The sequence below is a fragment of the Danio aesculapii genome, chromosome 13, assembly GCF_903798145.1.
Source record: "Danio aesculapii chromosome 13, fDanAes4.1, whole genome shotgun sequence".
NCBI lineage: Eukaryota > Metazoa > Chordata > Actinopteri > Cypriniformes > Danionidae > Danio > Danio aesculapii.
Genome location: NC_079447.1, coordinates 42,136,027 through 42,159,018, shown reverse-complemented (window position 1 = coordinate 42,159,018; position 22,992 = coordinate 42,136,027).

Below are 22,992 nucleotides of genomic sequence, written 5' to 3'. Positions count from 1 at the left end.
ATATTGATAGATAGTTTTTCCCCTAATAACAGCTACATTTCCAACAAGTTAATAAATATTTCACTCTGAATGTCTCAAACATTTTGGGAATGCTAATTTAATGTTTTCTAAAGGTTCTGAATACATTTGTAACATTATCTAAACTTAACTAAATAATTTTTTGAAAAAAATCAAAAATTTGAGAGGATTATTAAATACCAAATATACAAAATGGAAATTTTTATTAATGTTCTATAATTGCTAGTGGTTTTGAAAGTGGTCAGAAAAGCATTCCCTATTAGTTATATTTATGTGCTTTACTGTACATAAAGTTGTTATCTTACTGCTAATGTCTCTCAGATATTGATATGACATTGTCTGTTTCTTGCTAATTTCCCCTCCAGCTCCAATAAACTCATTGGAAACTGAGCCAGTATTTCATACAGACACTGAGTGCTCTTTTAGATACTGCTAAATGAATGACAGCAAGAGAGAGAGAGAGGAAGAGAGAAAGTTTGACACGTGGTCACAAAGTGTGGACAAGCATGTCTGTTTCTGATTAGCGGTACAGATCTTCATCAAGTGTCCTCGGCATCCTCGGCATCCTACAACGATTGATTGAAAACGTTCCCTTTTTCCTCCCCCTCTGTAATGATGTAATGGAATCAATTAGCCTCCATTAATTTAGCAAAAACAAATAAGCACCTCTGCCCTCTCGCTCAGGTTTCATACGGCTCACAGGTGGCTCTGATTTTCAGTACTCTATCAGGGGCTGCCGTTGGGGGTAATCTGAAGGCTAAGGAGTCCTGGACGGTGAAGGCCATGACCTTTTCCTCCCTTTCCTTGGACATTTGTCCTAAAGTCTGCTGCTGACCTCGGGTCACCTATTCTCAACATATCCTCTGGCATATGTACACTCACTGGCCACTTTATTAGGTACATCTTGCTAGGTTTAGGTCAGACCCCTGTTTGCCTTCAGAACTGCTTTCTTTGTGGCACAGATGCAGAAATATTCAATCAATTGGAAATATTTTTAACAAGAAAAAAATCATGTTTAAATATGTTTATATATATATATATATATATATATATATATATATAATATATATATATATATATATATATATATATATATATATATATATATATATATATATATACAGTATATATATATATATATATATATATATATATATATATATATATATATATATATATATACAGTATATATATATATAGGTCACATTTACAATGAAATTTCATTGGTTAATGTTAGTTACAGTTTTTCTCAATTGCTTTGGCTTGCTTAAATCAATAAGAAATACCACTCTGAAAAATTGGCTTATTGTTCACTTCAGAGTGGTATTTCTTATTGATTTAAGCAAGTTGCAAATGCTTTGGAGCATGTGTCCAAACAGTAAGTACAATTGTCTGCAGTTTGGACCAAAACTAATTGCATATGACTTGTTGATCAAAACAGATGAGTCAATTCTCATTTAAACTCTCAAATTTTTCAAAACTTAAGCCATCACAGTCAAAACTGTTTATTTAATTATATAACATTAGTATATGCATGTTTACACCATAAATATTTGATATTGACATTGTTTGTAATGTCTCTAGTTGCAATACAATTTGCATTATCTATCAGGTTTGGTAGCATATATAGATTGCCCACATCACAATCACTACATTCACAATCCTGGACTGAAGTAACAAGAATAATTTATTTCATGGATGATATTTTGTAGTTTTTGTGTGTATTTGTGGTAACATAAGAAATATGAAATATACAATACAGTAATTGAACAAGCAAGATTGCACTTCACATGTAATACATCTGTACACAAATAAATGCACTGTATAAATATAAATGTTCATTTTTTTTCTTTGTACAATTGACTCTTCTCAACAAATATCCGAATTTTTAAAACCTTAATTTTCATAGTTAATTGTCATGTTAAAAAACAACTAATAATTTTGAGCAGTGTGGCTCACACGATGACAAATACACTTTATGTTTTGGTGGTCTTGGCCAAATTACTGACACAATAACTAGGTTTTGAAGCATGAATGAAATGTTTTTGGAGGGTAACTACATTTTGCAGATATACAATAAAGTTCTGAAGTCCCAGCAAACAGTTTTAAAATTTGCTCTCACAGTTTAGAGAATGTTAAGTCTGTTTTGAAAAATGTGCCAAAGCAATTGGGAAAAACTGTAATGTATTTAACAACATGAACTAATAATGAACAATACATGTATAGCATTTATTAATCACGGTTTAACATTTTCTAATGCAGTATTAATATCAAAATTCACACTTGTTAACATTAGTTAATGCAATGTGAGTTAACATGAATTAACAATGAACTAATGTTAACAAACATGAATAAATACAGTATTAAATGTATTATTCATTGATTGTTTCTGTTAGATTAACTAACATTAACTAATGTAATCTTATTGTAAAATGTTACCTATTTTTTTATTAAGCCAGTATTGTTTTAATATATAAGTCTTTCAAAAATCATGATGACAGATATTGATTGGTTTAAGTATATAACAGACATATATTTTAATAAAGGAGGCATAGGCATATTAAACAGGCATTTATTGCAAGCCATCTTTATGTTTGAGCAGGCATCTTTTTATTTTTTTTAAAAGATTATTTGATTTGTGCAATGCAGTATTGGATTGGATTGGATTTTCCCAAAATGAGCCACATTCCACAAATGAATGAATGCTTATAGCCTTATCTTTAAATAATTATTATGATCAAGATCATGTGACTTTTATCTACACTTGGTGACCTGTAAATATAATTATTTTTCCCATAAAAACCATCTTATACGAATGTAAAAACTTTTTAGGGAAATATAGGAGAAAAGCAGCTACTGACTTTCTATCACCTCAAACCAGTCCGGCCATTTTCTACTGGCATCAACAAGGCATTTTCACTCACAGAACTGCCACTCACTTGATGTTTTCTTTTTTTCAAACTGTTCACTGTAAACCCTAGAGGTGGTAAACCTCCTAGTATATCAGCAGTTCTGAAATACTCAGACCAGCCCATCTGGCACCAACAATTGTGCTTCTTTTAAAGTCACCTAATCGCCTATCTTCCCCATTCTAATGCTCACTTAAATTTGAGCAAATCATCCTAAGCTGCCCCAGTGTGATTGGCTGATTTGCATTAATGAACGGTTGGAGAGGCATTCCCAATAAAGTGGCCAAACTGAAGTAACTATTTATTTTAAGCTGATTCAGGGCTGCATTCCTCAAACGTAAGCCAAGTAGATCATAGAATCTCTGGCACTGATGGTCTCTACAAACTACTTAGTCGAACAATGCTGGAGGGAGAAGCAGCCCAGAAGCATTCAAAGCCAAATGATTGAGAGTACAAATAATACAGGAACAGTACAACGATTAAAAGGACCATAATCTACAAAAATGTCTTAATAGTTGCAACAAGGAACAATGAAACATAAAAGACTATTTTCTTTCAGATATCTTCCACGGGAACTTTATTGAATCCTAGTGCCTGTGTTCAGCACTGAACTCTCTTAGGAGGCCTTGGACTACTTTATCTCAGTCAAGCAAGCCAACAGCACAGATGGATCCTAGAGCATGGCTCCATACAGAAGAACAATGAGTGGAAAGCTGAAGTGGTCAGATTAGGGGAATGTGTAGTGACTGGATAACAAGGTATGGTTCACAACGCCCAGAAATTTACCCACCCTCTGCGTGGTGGCGCACTGATAAAGAGCCTAAGCAATCATTTGATTCTGGCATGCACTCAAAATACTAACCCAACAATCTCCACTCAAGACTCAATCGTCCCTTTTGCCGGTTTAGTCAGATGGCTCCTTGTACACATGTTTGAAGTTTGCCTTTGTGATACAGAGTTAGTCAGGCTTTGAACTGGATAAAAGTGCTTTTTCTCAAATTGCAAGTGTCAAAGGATTCACAGTCAATCATAATCAACACTTCTAGATCATAATGACCATCCATAATGACACTTTGTGCTCATTTCCCAAATGATGCCGATAGTTTGTTTTGGTGTATTCTACACCACTGTCGACCCGGTCAGAGGCTTTTTGATCAGTTCATGAGAATTTAATTTAAAGTTGTCAAGGTGGCACAGTAAAATGTATTATAGAAAATGTATTATATTAATTATATTATGTCATCTATCTTGTCATTTTGGGCCTTAAATGCTTTAATTTCCTTGCATCAGTTTCCTTATTTCCAATACATGAAATAGTCCAAAATAAAGTAAGTTAATTATTTAAATGCAGGACCTACTCAAATAATATGAGATTTTGGATGCATCAGAAGAGTTTAGGAAAATTAGGCTTACTGTAAATGAAACTGAAACCAAAGACTAGACCTATTCATGGAAGTACCTGCTTTTTGGTGAGTTTAGTTTCAGTTACAGGAACACCATTTGACAGATATGGAAACTCCTATTCAGGTCTGTGTTTCCCAAACAACAACATACCTCGCAGCTAAACTATCTTAGTATGATGTATTGTTTGGGAAAAGAACAATGTAGTGACGAGTGTTCCCAAAACCGTAACTGCTTTGTCGCAGATCCATTGTTTGAAACACGTTAGTTATAACATAAAATGCTCTAAACGGGGTGGAGTAGCTACTTCTTTATAGAAAAACACCATCATTTTTTGTGCAAATTATTGTTTTACACGCACTCGCATTTGAAAAAAATCCAATATTAGTTTTGGTAAAAACATGTATTCGTTTTTCATATTAATTGAAATATATGTAAACAACACATATAGGATGTATATATGTTTCCTTTACAAATATTATTGAGTGTATTCCATATAAAATCACTTAGCTAACACATATTCTAATCTCATAAATAAATTATATAAATTGTTAATGGCTGTAGGCCTAATTTAAAGTAGGCTATTTATTAAGAAGTGCATTTTTTTTTTTAAAGTCTACTTTTACAATTTGACACATATAAACCACTGCAGAAATGTTCTAACCCGTCATATACAGTACAGACACATTTCTAAATAAATAACCTACTATAAATTAAAACTATTAATGTATGCTATATATATATATATATATATATATATATATATATATATATATATATATATATATATATATATATATATATAACCTTAGTTAGCTAACGATGGTTTTCAGAAATGCACCCCAGAGTAGGGTATTCTTACGAAATAAAAATCACAGCTTCAAACGTGGATAATCAAACCTTATTCTGCAATTTTGTTGATTGCCACATTTGATGTTGTTGTTGTTTGGCTTATGACACCTCAGTGTTTCCATTGAAAGTGATAATGTTAGCAGGAAAATGGCCTGATGGGAAGATTTCATTCTTGGGGACTGGCCTGGTGGCTAGTTCTTATGAATGACTTCCTATAGGACTATTATAGAGTTTAACTAAGACTAACACACGTTTATTTTGACAAATAGGTACCTAAATTACTTAAATCCTGAATAACACAAGGAATTGTTACATTTTTTTTATGTAAATCTTTTTTCAGTCTGAATAACAGGTGCCAAACTCAGTTCTTGAAGAGCCGCAGCTCTGCACAGTTTAATTACAACCCTAATTAAACACACCTGATCAAACTAATTGAGTCCTTTAGGTTTGTTTGAAACTAACAGGTAAGCAAAGTTGGAACTAAACTGTGCAGGGCAGTGGCCCTCCAGGAACTGAGTTTGACACCTCTGGTCTAAATGTATTATAGATATTAGTTCAACTTCATGAAAGGGTACCAAGAAATTAGGCAAAACATTTCTTGTTTAACTTTGACCACCCAAGGGAAGTTTTACCTGTGCATATTTGTGTCAAATAGTTCCATGGACTGATCCCACCAAGCAATTTTATTTAATAAGCATCCAAACACAGAAGTCTAAGCTAAAATAAGTAGCTTTAAAGTTTGGGCTGTCAGTGAAAATCTAATACACACACAAACATCACACATACTTGTACAGCTTTTTTTATGGGGACTTAAAGATAGACGTTTTTATACTGTACAAATTCTCTCCCCCTACCCAAACCCTACCCCTAAATTCAACCCACACAGGAAACAATTTGTATTTTTACATTTTCAAAATACCTAATTCTGGGTAATTTATGAGCTTTTTTTATCAAAGGGACCAAATAAAACCTCTCCACATGGTCATAATTTACTGGTTTCGCTATAATCACATGTCCTCACAACATAAGGAATACAAGACACACGCACACACACACGCACGCACACACACACACACACACACACACACACACACACACACACACACACACACACACACCCACATACACACGCACACACACACAAAATCTCCTCTAGTTTCACAGAATAAAGATCAGTGGAAAGTCAAGAGAGCCAGTGTGTGACTCTATAGCACTCTGATTGAAGTTGTTTATCACGACCAAGCCATCAGGAGAGGGCTCGACCAAGGAGTTTATCTGTAGCACGATTCAATTAAACAGCAATGATTTCACTCATGACAAAATCTTAATCTAGACTCCTGTGTTTTCTCGATAGGGGAGCATATGTTGGTTATATGATTGCTTTTCCTGCCTATCATATTTACTTTGGTCTGAGAGAACAGCAAATCTCTAACCCTCTGTCTCGCCTTTCTCACTCTCTGCTAGAAAGCAATTCCGGATACAGAAGTCAAGCACCCTGAAGCGTGTTAATACTCACATATTGAAGTCTTACAGCAGGGTTTAGATGCAGTTCCTGCCGACATGAGCGCTGATAACAGTCTCACAACAGCAGTGCAAAGTTTCTCTGGCCTGTAAAAGAGGAGCACAACACTTAAACAAAATAAGAAATGGTTTTAATCTTGACATGTTTTTAAAATGTTAATTATAAAAAAGTTTTGGTGCCTGCATAAATTTACAATTTAAAAAACACCCCCCCCCCCCCCATGCATATAAAGCATATTACATGCAGGTAAAGTGTCTAATTTAATGCTTAAATAACTTATGTGAAATAACATCAGAATGTGCAACCAGAACCAGCAACCTTCTTGCTGTGAGGTGATCGTGCTACCCACTGCGCCACAGTGACCCCCCAAACATTGGGTTAAAAAGCATAATTAAAATTGTATCAAAAATATAAAATCAGCTAATGTTGTTTGTTCACATTTGACTCAACACTGGGTTACGATAAATAATAAATAATAACGGCGTTACTTATGATGATACTTATTTCAGTAACGAATAATCAAATGAATTATTGTTTCCCCTGTTACAACCTTGTTCCCGTTACTGACAATAAAATGTGCATTACTATAATTGAGAACACTGAAGCGGTTTTCATGCAAGCAGCATCTCTCTTAGCCAGCCTTAGGACCTCTCTTTCTGGGGTGTGTGTGAGTTCAGGGCTGGGGCGGGACACATAACCAACCAGTGATGATGATTGGTGTGTTTGTGAACGTGGTGTAACTTAGAATATGATAATTGGCTTGGACAGCGTACATTTCCATCGTTTGCCATACAGAGGCAGAGTAGTGCGAGTGTTCACGCACAAGCACACAGGCAGTCAGTCGCACACACCAATGACCAGGAGTTAGAACGATGACAAATCCAACAAGTTCAAAGGTAGCGTTTGCAAACTGGAAATATAAGCACTACTTTTTCTTCTTAGATGTATAAAGCAAGAGTATTTATATATCGTGCAATGTATGCGTAGGTAAAAAAAGTCTCTCTGTGTTGGTGACAAGTCATTCTAATCTAATGAATCACCTCATGTTGTCACATGCCACCACTAAACTAGCGGCTTTGCAGGTGATAACGTGAGCTCTGATACCAAAGGGGGAGATGATGCCACAATGTCAAAGCAAATAAAACAGATTTTTTCTTTACCGGAAACACTTATTACTCAGACAGAATTAAACACAATAATATCTAGATATATAGTTGAGGACATGCTGCTGTTTCTCATATTGTTTCACAACAACATTAAAATAGACTAGTAGATCAATGTTTTATATTTATTTTACAGTTATTTCACAAATTAGATTTTTTTAAGGTAACACAATAGTTATTTTCTTTGGTAAATAGTTACTTTTATGATTATGTAACTCAGTTACTATTTGTGAGTAACTCGTAACTGTAACTAATTACTCTTTTAATGGACCGTGCCCAACTCTGACGATAACCCAGCATTTTTAAAGTATATGCTGGTTTCAAAATCTTTTTAAAAACAGAAAGAAAACTAAAATTCTGATAACCTCATCTTCTGCTAAAAATGATCCTTTTTGATTTTTAATTTGGGTAAGAACAAACACAGTGATGCTGTTAGCCTGTTAGCCTAAATGCTCCAATAGACATTTAATGTAGTCTTTTGGCTAAGCAGAAACAGTAATAGAGCTCCAGTTGTTTTTTTCTGTCATGTGTGATGGTGTTGTTGACCTCTGGACAGATGGAGCAGGAGGAAGTAAAGGTCAGACGGGTCAAATACTCATCCTCCTGACGGATTCCACTTCAGGACAGTAATGTCTCTATCTGATTATTCATCATGCTGCCAATGAAAGTAAAGCCTGTTGAAAATAAGGTCTAAAATAACAGTGCATTTATACTACCTTTCAAAAATTTGCCATTGGTACAATGTTGTCATACTTTTGAAAGTCTCATATTCTTACCAATGCAGTCATTTATTTAAACATTCAGTAGACACAATCATCTTGTCGACTATTTTCACAATTTAAAATATACAGCTGAAGTCAGAATTATTAACCCCCTGTTTATTTTCCCCCCTAATTTCTCTTTAACGGAGAGAAGATTTTTTCAACACATTTCTAAACATAATAGTTTTAATAACTCATTTCTAATAACTGATTTATTTTATCTTTGCCATGATTACAGCACATAATATTTGACCTGATATTTTTCAAGACACTTCTATACAGCTTAAAGTGATGTTTAAAGACTTAACTAGGTTAATTAGGTTAACCAGGCAGGTTAGGGTAATTAGGCAAGATATTGTATAATGATGGTTTGTTCTGTAGACTATCGAAAAAAAAAAAACATAGCTTAAAGATGCTAATAATTTTGACCTTAAAATAGTGTTTAAAAAAACTAAAAACTGCTTTTATTCTAGCTGAAATAAAACAAATAAGACTTTCTCCAAAAGACAAATATTATCAGACATACTGTGAAAATTTCCTGTTAAACATTATTTGGGAAATATTAAAAAAAAAAGAAAGGGGGGGGGGGATATTAATTTTGTCTTCAACTGTAGTTTTACTGTTCAATATATTTTAAATGATTTAAAGCTTAATTTTACGTATAATAAAGTCTTTGTGTACTTCTGAAATCATTATAATATGTTAATTTGGTGCTTATGAAACATTTTTTACTTTTTAAAAAAATGTGTATATGTAACTGTAAACGTGTGTGTTTTTTGACACAGAGCTCTTCATGTATCAGCAAAGTGCACTGCATTTCTCTTTACAATTAACAATGTAAATTGAAGACTTTAATGTGTGTATAACACCATTTTTTAACAGCATATGTACACTCCGGTGCCCTGATTTCTTGGATATTTCGTTTTCCATTTCAGCCTAAATCTGGACACTTGGTAACACACAGCGAGTCAGTGAGTGTTTGCGTGTGTGGTGTGTGTGTGTGTGTGTGTGCGTGTGTGGTGCGTGTGTGTGTGTGTGTGTGTGTGTGTGTGTGTGCACGTGAGCTGTGTGGATAAGCAAGGTGAAAATGTGGAAATAAATAATATGGATTAGGTGCTGTGGAAACCTCATGTTTGTCCACGGACGGATGAGTTTGTATCCTCCCTCACTCTCTCTCTGCATGATAATACTTTTGTCAGGGCTTATGACCTAGTTGGTACATAGAGGTGAAAATTACGTCATTTGCAAATGTGCTTTCGTTTCAGGATATGTGAATAATTGTCTGAATGAAAAGAGATTACCTCTCTAGTCCTCCATAAACAGTAATACCACAGTAGAGGGGGAGGCAGGGAAAGGAGGGGATGGTAATTTGCCAAAAAAAAAAAACCCAAAGCGTGGAAGCATGTACTCAACCCAGGGTCCAGGTTATTCTGAGGGAGCCAATCTTTGATCAGCCAAGCTGAAATGGCCAAGATAAGTAGGAGCTACAACTCACGCCGGGACCCACACACCCGTCTGTTATTGCGATTTCCTCTCTGGTTCCTCAAGAGCGGTAAATAGCAGCCCCCCTTGCACCGTTTCCCCAACCTTCAACCAGCACCTCCACCTCTCCAACCCCTCCTTTATCAACTCCCCACTTTCTTTTGGAGATCTCTGTCACTTTAATCCAGCCAGTCTGTGGCTGGTTAACAAGGAAATCCTGTGTCAATTATCACCAGGCACTTCCTGCTGGGCGAGCAATGGCGAATCAAAGTGGTCTGAGAGTCTTTCACACCAGAGGGAAGCAGCAGGCCTAATTAAATGGAGCCTGTGTCCCGCCGGCAGCTCGTAGCTCCAGCCACAGATCACCGGGCCCTCGATAACCCCCACCTCTCACCGGCCGATTGTTTTGATTGGGTGGAGCCACGCCACTCAGGTTTCCCCACAGGCCTTTAAGGAGGGTGATACTGGACTTAGGGAAAGTGATGGATGAATATTTAGATGTGGAGGAGGCATGTGTGAAAGGGAGATCAGGACAATTTGTCCACCGTGATATGGATGGTGACAGAGAGGAGGGGGCAAAGCGCTTGACTTTTTTGCCTATTTTTTAGGCCATTGCATCTGCTCACTTCCTCTGGTCACTTTGATATGCGAGACTGCTGCATGTGCTGGTTGTGTTGATCCAAACTGACTGGAATCGCATCGCGGGTGTTGTCATTCATCCTGATTCATTTAAGAAAAGGCATTAGAGGATAAACACAGTGTTTTTAAACACTGATCACATTTGTGATTGATTTTGCATCATGTAATGTATTCTTTTACAGTGTAGCGGAAAGAAAGCTACAAGAATATACTTTACAGCTTTTAATTATCTGTTTATGTTTGTAGAATTCTATGAAATCTCCAGTTAGTTGTAGTAGTTTGCCCCCCCCCAAAAAAATTAGCTGTTAATTTACTTAGTCTTTGGGGCATCTAAAAGGTGTAGGCATGTTTGTGAATCAAAACTGATTTGTGAACATTATTTAGAGAATTAGAGGTTAATTTGGATTAATCACCAAGGACTATGGCAGGCAAAAAAAAAAAAATCATCTTTAATGTGCTTCACAAGGACAAAAATATCAATTTTGATTGAGCTTAACTATTACTTAAAGTTGCACTCAGAGAAACAATGCATTACCTTTCTTCCCTATCCATATCTGCAGTTTTATACAGAGGGATTTATTCAAGCTAGTTCAATTTTTATATTTTATGCTGACCTTAAATAAAAGTCTTTAACAAAAACAAAAAACAACACTTGAAAGAAGTTTTTGCTGGGATACCACTAAGCAATAGCATTATATGTCAATTGGGATTTTTAAAAATGAACTTCAACAGTGCCTGAGAACACAGTACATTTTAGCATAGAACTATAATATATAAATGCAGGTTTGTCAAGCATGTGTATAGAATTTGTTTTCAACCACAAAGAACCTTGACAATTATCCAATTTTCTGACAAAATAAAAACTTAATGATTAACATTTAGAAGAAAAAGAAAAAATATACTAGCAGTACAACTAGAATTATTATTATAACTAATTGCAATTATATGTTTTTGCTTTTTCATTGAAATAAGGCACATACAGTTTGATTTAAAAAATCATGGCAAGTAAATTCACCAGCCGTTGGCTAAAGGTTAATTTTGGGCCCTGCCACTTAGAAGATCACCTTTTGGTACTATAATGAACCTTTCAATTGATTATGTTTTTGACTTCTTTAAGTTCTTTTAGTGTGCAGTAAATGTAAAAATCTAAATAACTCTTTTCAACTTTAAATAACCCTTTTGTCAAACAGAAAGGCCACATATGGTTGTGTTAAACTTAGAAACACAGATGCTACAGATGAACCTGTGTGTACAGAAATAATCTGAAAATATTTCTGGCTTAATTGGATTAGAAGTTCTGAATACAGTGAATATAGCTCAGATTAAAATACTGAAAAATATGTGGCACTGGTATTGCTACTTAATTAATTAATTAATTAGTTTTCTTTTTTAAATATTTCCCAAATTATGTTTAACAGCTCAAGGAAATTTTCACAGTATGTCAAAAAAGCAGTTTTAAAGTTTTTTAAAAGCCATTTTAAGGTCAAAATTATTAGCCCCTTTAAGCTATTTTTCCCCATAGTCTACAGAACAAACCATCATTATACAATAACTTGTCCAATCACCCTAACCTGCCTAGTTAACCTAATTAACCTAGTTAACCCTTTTAAATGTCTTGAAAATATCTAGTAAAATATTATTTACTGTCATCATGGCAAAGATAAATAAATCAGTTATTAGAAATGAGTTATTAAAACTATTATGTTAAGAAATGTGCTGAAAAAATCTTCTCTCCGTTAAACAGAAATAAGGGGGAAAAATAAATAGGGGGGCTAATAATTCAGGGGGGCTAATAATTCTGACTTTAACTGTATATATATATTTATATATATATAGTGCTCAGCATATATGAGTAACCCCATTTTGAAATGAATATTTTATCCATTACTCACTGTAAAGGCAATGTATTTTGGTGCATTTAAACAAAACAGATTTATTAAACAGATATATTTATTAAAATAATATTTTTAATCACAGAACATCAAATGGAAAGATTAATTAATGCAAAATATTGCAAAAAATAAAAATAAAAATAAATGACAGACTGCAACATTTTAACAAAATTGTATATATTTTTTGTTTTCTCTTGATTTTTGCTATTTTTTAAAATGTATTTAATATTTTTCCCAACATATACATTCGGCATTTGTAAAGCATCCCATAGAAAACATAAATTTAAATGAGAGATTTGTGGGAGGTATAGTCATATATGCTGAGCACTGTATAAATATAAATACCTCTTGATTTGCTTCAAGACTGCTCAGAAATTTCTTTGAAGCACAAAAAGCTAGCCAATAATATCTGTGTTGTGTGTGTGTGTGTAAATATGCCTCTGGCAGTATGACCCTCCAATATGCAGAAAATAGGAATTCTTAGATACGTTTCAAGTGGCTGTTATGAACCTTTGACTTCAGGTTCAACCACTATTTATCATCCTATCAGTCTGTGGGGTCAGAATGTGTCACGCTGCTTTTACTTGTAGCAGCCGCTTCACTGAGGACTGTCATTTACAGAAATAGAGTCGGCTGCATAATGTCAGATTATGCCACCCCCCTCGTGTCACCACTCGAAAGGCTCTATTTATGACTCCATGAATCTATTTATGAGCCCATCTGAAAGTTTAAACTGTTGAAATGAATCATTTAAATGGTGCCAACATCTCTGCCCAATAGAAGCCGAACGCGGGAACTGTATCTCCAGAAGCATTAAAAGTCCTGGAGTTGAAAATTGAAAACGGTAAGGAAGCCACTATATAACTCATTCGACCATGTTCCCAAGACACATTCTCTCCATGAATGAATCGAGCTCTAAAACTGAGAAGTGCAAACAACTTTCATGATCCAAACAGTAGCCGAAAGTATATAAACCACACACACACACAACACCACACACACCACACACACACACACACACACACACACACACAAGGGCTCTCAGTATATCCCCAATTCCATATTCTGTCATCTCCTCACCTTTTGCATTTCCATATGGAGAAGCAGAGACAGGGGAAGTGGGAAAAACCAATTTACCCAGTGAGCGACATCATCTGCCGGGGCGTTTATCTCTGACACACCACCCCTCGGTCCACTGTTGACAGTACATGATATTCCATTAATCTGCCTAATGAAAATTTAACCAGTGTTATAAACAAATAATTGGCCATTATCCTCTCAAAGATCCCGAATAAATTACTTGGCCTTTCTTTTTTCCTAGCAGAAGGAGGAGGGAGAGAGAGAGAGCTTTAGCGAGCGAGAGACGGCCGTCCTGATTGATGTCGGAATAAACGCGTAGGGTTCCCTTCGCCGCTGCGAGTGGGCTTCGGCTAAGCCTGTGATTGACTTAATGAGAGTCTTTGGGGTGAGTAAATGTTCCAAATTGCTCAGTCATTAGCTTTTGCGCGGCTGTCTGAAGATACCCCCGATCTGCTGCGCTGGGTCGACTCCTCTTGTACCAGTCCGCCTGCAATTACATTTTCATTTAGAGCAAACCTCTGAAGTCCGATAGCCAGGCCCCCTTTTTCATTATGCTGGCCTTCTTTTTCTCTTTTTTTAATCTAAATGTGTGAAATGTCTCTTCATTTAGACCAATTAAAGTTGAAAAAGACGCCACTGTTAATGAATTATCATACAAATTATTTACTTAATGCTGCCATCTCACTCGCTCTGTACTCTCATCTCGTCCGGCGCTTCCCATCAGGGATGCAGGGCATGGATGGAGAGAGAGACACAGAGAAAAAGAGAGAGAGAGACGGTGATAAGAGAGAAGTGCGTTTGGCCTGCCGAGACCACATTAACGTCTCTCGGCCTTTTAGCGGATGCTCTTCGTAGACTGTGTTTTATGACTACAGTACGTAGAAAGCGATGAATATTACTCCAGCGTTGGAGAGGTGATGAGGACGAGGCATTGTATGAGCTGGGGAATATGAGGACATTAAAACTCATTTCAGGAATTTGATTTCAGTGCTCAACTAACCTCCTTTAATTAAGAAGCTTATGCTTTTAAATTAACTCACTTGATTGATGGAGACAGACGTTGGCTGTCGGAGGCAGGGGAGAGGATATTCCTATATGTCTTCGGAGGCTTCGCAAACACTGTGACAGTTTGAGGCTATTACAGTCTTCACATCACTGTCGTTCTCAGTAGATCTCGGACTAGGTGCTTCAGACCCTCAAGTTTGACTATTTTTAAACTGCACTATATTCTTGTGATGTATTTGGGGTCTGAGAGAGCTAATGGCCTGTTTTAAAGGATACGTTGATACTTAAAGACAATTTCTGATCTAATGAAGGTGACAAACAATTAAAAAACTTGATGATGCCTAAAAAATAATCTGTTAGAAAGATGAAATTTCAGCCACATTAAGTGAAGTTTATTTATAAACTAATTTCGAGAGGATCACGTGCTTATGATTGTTAATGGCTGGTCCTGTGTTATCCATTTATGATTCACCTATCAGATGATTCCTAAGCCACTATAAATACCCCTAGTTCCATATAACAGCCATCTTTGTTTTGAAGAATCACCCTTCCACCCCTACTCCTCCTCCTTTCCTAGATGGGTGGACACGGTGGCCCAGAGGTTAGCACTGTTGCCTCACAGCAGGAACGTCACTGGTTCTAGTCCTTACCAAGCCAGCTGACGTTTCTGTGCGGAGTTTACACGTTAATTAGGTAAAAATAAATGCATATTATAAGACAATGAAAGTGTTTTTTGACCTTGCATGCATATCAGCCTGTTTTGAAGACCCCAAAACCAAAATTTGCCCCTTTTATAATGCAATTTAGGGGCTTTTTAAATAAAAAAAATTGAAAGTAATATGTAAGTGATGTACAGTAAAAGACAAAACTTTAGCTCTTCTGTGAAATTGGAGTTCCCAAGTGATCTGTAACAGAGCAAGACCTTTTCACATTTTTTTTTTGCAATTATTCTTAATTGAAATTAATAATGTCATTTCTTTTGTTTTGTACAGAGTAAAATCTATATTTTTGATTGGATACAAAACAATCCACTTTCCTTCAATGACTTACTTTATTAATTAACCTAGTTAAGCTTTTTGCATTTTAGAGAGTTAAGATTGCATTTTAAGCTGAATAATGGTATCTTGCAGAATAAATAGCCATACATGTGCTCTCATCATGGCAAAAACAAATATAAATGATTAATTAAAGCTATTATGATTAGAAATGTGTTAAAAATCTCTACATTAATTCTTTGAAAGAGAATAAAAATTTCCCAGAAGGGCTAGTCATGATATTTGAATAAATTTTTATATAATCATATGTATTCAGTGTAATTTATGTAAAAATGATACCCGTTTTTTTTTTTACATGTACCTAATCTGTAATCTATCTATCTATCTATCTATCTATCTATCTATCTATCTATCCATCCATCCATCCATCCATCCATCCATCCATCCATCCATCCATCCATCCATCCATCCATCCATCCATCCATCCATCCATCCATCCATCCATCCATCCATCCATCCATCCATCCATCCATCCATCCATCTATGGCTGATGCTTGTATAATTTTTACAATTTTAAATGGATATGCTCCACCTCCATTATGTGAGTTTGTGACACAGAAGAATAATAATGGAGGAGCAACACAATCCATTACTAGAGGAGAACTGTGCTGTGCAGTTTAGACATACAACTTTTGCATGGTCAGTCCTCTTAGTTAGAGCCAGTCATTTCTGGAACACACTTCCTATTGATTTAAGAGTAGTGGTGGAAAGAGTACTGAAAAATCATACTTAAGTAAAAGTAGTATGACTTGCCTAAAAATGTAGTGCAAGTAGAGTAAAAGTATCTTGTAAATATGAGTAAAAAGTAACCCTTTCAAAAGTACTCAAGAGTAGTGAGTAGTGAGTATTATGCTGTAAAAAGTTTACATGTGTGTAAACGTAACATTCAACATAGGTTGTGATGTCAAGTGACCAAAATTCAATGACTCGCCAGCATCTTAAGACAATGTTATTTTGATGTTCAATAACGTCATAAAATGACATTAATATTTGGTTGATTTTAGGTTGTGTTGGAAAGTGACCAAAATCCAACGTCGAACCAACAACATAACCCAACGTGATGTTGACGTCAAATACTAACATTTATTCATCAGGTATGCCAACCAAAATCCAACATCTGATAAACATCATGGTGGTAACGTCCACAAAACATCAAACTGTATTAGGCATTGATATTCAGTTGATTTTAGGTTGGATGTTGGACATTGACGCCGACCTGACGTTGAATTCTGACGTCAACCTGATTTTCATTTCCAAACAAAATGCAACGTCCCCACACGTCAGGGTAAAATGTCAATCTAACATATTTTGACATCTTGTGCCTGCTGGGTGTTTAAGGCCATTTTGGTCATCGTACAGTAAACATCCATCATCTTTTCATCAGTGACACGCATCTAAATCTAACCTACACGCATCTAAACACATCTAATTTTATGCTTCCAAAAAGTTTGCTGGATTTATAAATCTTCCATGTCTTGAGATAGTTCATTATTATGCGATTTACCTTTTATGTGCGACAGGAGTCACAGGACTGATTTTTCAAATCTCCATAGACAAGAAAAAATTGTTAAAAAAGTAAAAGAAGTAAAAGAAAAAGTAGTTACTGCAGGTTGAAGGAAAGTAGTGGAGTAAAAGTGCAAATACAGCAATAAAAATATACTCAAGGGAAAGCAAAAATACACATTTTTAAAACAACTTAGTAAATTACAATTTCTAGGATTACAGTAATTTGATCATTTGTAATTTGTTACTTTACACCCCTGTTTAAGGGGTATTACAAATTATTCAACATTTAAGTTAAAAAATGGCTAAAAGCTAATCAAGTTTGTAATCATGTGTAATTCTTTTCTTTAGATTTTTATGAACTTCTTATATGTTTTGTTTTTTGGTGTATTTAAATTTACTGTTATTGTTTGTGTAACAATGTGTTTGGAGTTTAGGTTGCCTTTTTAAAAACTAGCTGGGGCAACAGATGAACATTAGCCCTTGTGGCTAACTCTGGACTTATTTACAGGATTACTGTTGATAAACGAGCATTGTCCCTGTTAAAAAAAATGAATTTCAAATTTCAAACAAAAGCTTAGTTTATTCATTTGAATCGATAAATTTTTCTCCATTCATTATGTCCATCTTACATGAATTATTATGATCCATAAATCAAACAGTTCTGTTCTTTCTATTCTTCTAAATCCAGTTTGATGTAAAGCTGGTTAACACTGGGCACCACTGATTGAGCTGAAGTGGCTTGTCACCATGGCGACAGTGCTTCAGTGTCATGCCAAGCCCCTGTATACTGGAGGGTTAAGAGAGGGCACCACCACCGATTCCCTGCTCTAAAGCCCTAAATACTCCCATTCTATGGCTTACAACTTTATTCCAAACAAACCGCCTGCTTCATTCTCTGCACATACTGGCAGATATCATTTCTGACTGGGGTTCCTTGGGCTATCACATAAAAATATCATAATAACTTAGGCAAGTGGCACATCACAAATTTTACAGGAGGTGTCAAGCTGTATTAGTCCTCCTGGGCAATAACGTTAAGTGCTGGGTGATTTGCACTAATCGCTATGAATCAGCCACTGTGCTAAATGCCACTTTCCGCTACTGCTTCTGCACAGAGTCTGTTCAGCATCAGCCTGTATTCATTCTGACAGCTATAATACAAATGCCAGATCACTCCTGCAGCGAACACCCAACAGGGGCACCATTTCTCCACTGTGAAAACACATCACAGGTCACCTACGGCCTTTTGGCGGATTTTAAAAGCATGTTTTTAAATATAAGCATTGCTTTTAATGATTTTAAAATGCGGTCAAAAGGTTAATGGGTTTAAGGATCCTTGATGGAATGCAAATATCATGATTAAATGATGTACTAAAAGAAAAGTACATTTAATAATCAGTTTTTTTATTCATGTTTTTCCAAAACTGTCAGACTTTGAAATTAAATTTATCTTTATTCTGGGATACAAAACATTATATTTTTACAAAGTAATGGAAAGTTTGAAAGAACGGTAATTGAATATTACATTATATTTCACACCATGTAACTCTCCAGTTACTAAGGTAACCCTCATTCCCGAGGGGGGGTGGGGGGTTGGACGGAAATGCTATGTGGAAAAACTTCCACTATGGGGGATTTCAGTCAGAAAGCCAATCATCTGAAAGAGTATGGAAACGACCAATGAAATGCCAATGAGTTGGCAACGTCAGCCAGCGTAGCTGATGCTCGTTGCAATCAATTGGCAATATAAGCACAGCGCGTGCAAAGCTGAGGCATCCTTTTTTAGCTGAAGAGACTTAACTTTGGCAGCTAAGGGACAATCATTATGGCAAAGGCAAATAGCATTTCCATTCCCCCCTCGGTGAACGAGGGTTACCTTAGTAACCGGAGCATTCCTCTTCGGGAGGGGAACTTCAATGCTATGTGGAAAAACTTCCACTATGGGAAATTGTATGGAAACCCATAAAGATTGAAACCTTACCTTCACCTCCGATGAGAGGTTTGCCAGGCAAAGAGAGCATGAGCGCACCTGCATCACCAGAGGCGTGGTCTTTCAATATGTTCCATGGCCTTACTATCCCACTTCAACAGAAGATTTACAGATTAGATATATTTTTCGGGAGTTGCAAATGAGTCTTGATAATTTCTAGGAATTTTAATATGACACATTACATTGGGAAGCAAAAGAGCATATGCACTAGCCCTGAGAAGGGGGAGTATGCATATGAATGTAAGATGGTTAGCGGTGAGGGAAGACACGGTTCTGGCTGTGAGGGGGGACTGCACCGTGGCTATATAAGCATATGGGATCACCTAGTGGGGATCTCATAGCAGGCACCTATACCCAGAAACCAGGCTGACCAGTGGGCAGACCTACAATGTAACGGGCCAGCGCCTGACTCCTCCGCTGAGGCCTCGGAGGAATCTCTGCAGGGTTCGCCTAGCGGGGAACTTTACTGACAGAGTGAAATAAACACACGTATCTCTGTGTTAGGGAGAATGGCGCAGCAAGCGTATTATAACACCTTAACCTAGTTGTTTCCTCAATCATCAAGGGTTACCTAATACCCTTGAGGAAACCGGCTCCACTCGCAGATTATAAAACCTTGCAAATGTGTTAGGAGTCGCCCAGCCCGCAGCTCTACAGATGTTGGTTAGAGAGGCGCCATGTGCACTCGCCCAAGAGGATGCGATGCTCGGAGAGGAGTGCGCTCTAACTCCTGGGGGACACAGTTTGCTCTGGCTTTGGTAAGCGAAGGAGATAGCATCCACTTTCCAGTGGGCCAACCTCTGTTTAGAGACGGCACTTCCTTTCTGCCAACCACCATAACAGACGAAGAGCTGCTCAGATGATCTAAAGCTCTGAGTGCGGTCCAGATAGATTCGCAAAGCGTGAACTGGACATAGTAATGAAAGGGCTGGGTCTGCCTCCTCAGGGGGCAGCGCTTGTAGGCTCACTACCTGGCCCTTAAACGGTGTGGTAGGAACCTTGGGCACATATTCAGGCTGGGTCTCATGACATGATGAGAGTAGGACAGCCTGAATTCTAGCCACGAGTCACGGACCGAAAATGCCTCTAGGTCCCCAACCTTCTTAATCGATGCCAACGCGACCAGCAGAGCTGTCTTCAGGGACAGAAATCTTAAAGATACTGAGTTAAGTAGCAATAACACGTAAAGATACGAGTGGTTCGAATGGATCTGTGCGCATGCTCGTGAGAACGAGGGCGAGATCCCAAGAGGGCATGAAAGGGGGGCGGGGTGGATTAATTCAACCGGAATGATGAGGTTATGCCTTCCCATGGTGCTGCCAGCTACCACGTCATGGTAAGCGGAGATGGCAGCCATGCAAACCTTGAGCGTGGAGGGCAACAGCCTGCTCTCCAGCTTCTCCTGAAAGAAAGAAAGCACAACGCTGATCTGGCAAGTTCGGGGGTCTTCTCTGCGAGAGACACACCATTCAGTGAATAGACTTCACTTCAGGGCGTAGCGCGCCTCGTCAAGGGGGCTCTAGCCTGAGTGATGGTATTAATCACTGCCGTCGGTAGGTTACCTAAGTCTTACTCGCGTCTAAGGACCACACATGGAGGTTCCAAAGATCTGGGCGAGGGTGCCAGATGGTGCCCTGTCCCTAAGAGAGTAGGTCCTCTCTCAAAGGGCTCTGCCAGGGGAGGGCCGTCGCGAGGAGGGAGAGTTCTGATATCCAGGTCCGGTTGGGCCAGAGAGGCGCAACTAGCAAGATCTGCTCCTCGTCCTCCCTGACCTTGCACAGGAACTGCGCGAGCAGGCTCACTGGGAAAATTGCATATTTGCACATGCCCCGAGGCCAGCTGTGGAATAGTGCATCCTTGCCGAGAGAGCCTTCGGTCAGGGAAAAAACAACTGTCAATGAGCGTTCTCAGGGTAAGCAAAGGTGCCCTCCAAGACTGCGTGAGCCTACTGTGCACCTCCGGGAAGAAGGGGACGTGAGGCTTTGAAGGTCTAGCCTTCTTGTCCTCAATGTAGCACCCATCTAGTCGGTCCAACCCCATGGCCGAAGCAACCTGGGATAGCATGGCTAGCATATCTGTTTCGGGATCCGCGTCAGCGCTCACCTGCCTGGAGGGGGGGAGTGGGTCTGGATCCTCGTCAGAAAATGCGCCCACCAGTGTCATCGAGTAAGAGGGCTACCATCTGGTTAGACGGATCACTTCCTCTGCTCGAAGCTTGGATGGAGCACTTAGAGGAGCACTGCATTAACATGCTGGACCCCCAGACATGCAACGCAGTGCTCGTGCCCATCATTCGGGGACAGGAAACCACTGCATCCAGAAATGCACAGTCGGAGCGGCATCTTGAAAAAGACGCGCTGCATGACTGTGTTGCTCTTTTAGGGAAAGTGCAACTTATTGAAACCCAGCTCGAATGCTGCCGCCACGTGTACCACACTCTGGACCGGGAGACCACTCTCATTCACTCTCTCTGGAAGATTTCTCAGGAAATCAGCTGGAGGAACCCTCATCGACTCTCTCAGGGCTGTTGAAGTCTCTGAAGCGTAAAGGATACCTCTGCTTTGTACGCGATGTGCTTATTTTGCCAAATTGATTGCAACGAGCATCAGCTGCGCAGGCTGACGCTGCCAACTCATTGGCATTTCACTGGCCCGTTTACATACTCTTTCAGACGATTGGCTTTCTGAACGAAATACCCATAGTGGAAGTTTCCACATAGCATTAAAGTTCCCATACCGAAGGGAAACACCTGGTATTACTACAAGATGCATTTTCGTCAACCAGTGTAGTGTACATATCGATGAAGTTAAAAATACTGAAGCTTGTCCTGTTTTGATCACTTTAAGAGATAAAGAGACAACTGAAAACAATTCAACTGCAGCCCAGTATAAAGACAAAAAAAAAACAGATATTCCATCATTTACACCCTCATGACACTCACATAGGCTGTTTCTTAATATGCGTTCTTCAGCGTCTTGCGTCCTCGTGTTCTCGGTGTAACGTCATCATCAACTGCCAAAGTCAGTTCCAAAATTTAAGACCGCAAGAACGGAGGATGCATGAAAGTTCCGGATGTGTTCTTGATATCGAGGACGCATCGATGCAGACTTCATTAGGTCACAAAACTGGATGAAGTTGAGTTAAGAAAGCATTTATAACATACAGATTAACTATTAGTATATGCCTGAATGATAACATAAATGTTCATTTGAATAGTTTATTAATTGTTTACCAACTCATTTTGAATTATATTAAAATCACCAACTACTCTTAAATTCAAATTATTTGTAAATAATGCGATACTGATTAATTTTTCATGACTAAATTAAGTAACAAAGTATGAAAGTACAATTATTAAGCAGATTTTAAATGTGCTTATAAGTCAGGAATAGAGCATATGTATCTGCAGTTATAAACTGCTTACTAACATAGAGGTAATGCTTAACAAATAATTAATTCACTATTTGCTGATGCTTAAGAGATGATTTACAGTGTGTAGTTATTATAGTGTTACTGAAAGAAATTACACATGTAATTGCATGTAGTTATTAAATGTATAAATGTAAAAATAAGTTTACACTTTATGGTGGCACAGTGTAACTATAGATTTGAGAAATGGACACAAAAAAAAAAAACATGGCCATATGGTTGAAATAAGGGTTAGGTTTGTGCTTAGTTACATAATTGATTGGTATTGCTATATCATGTAACGTGTTA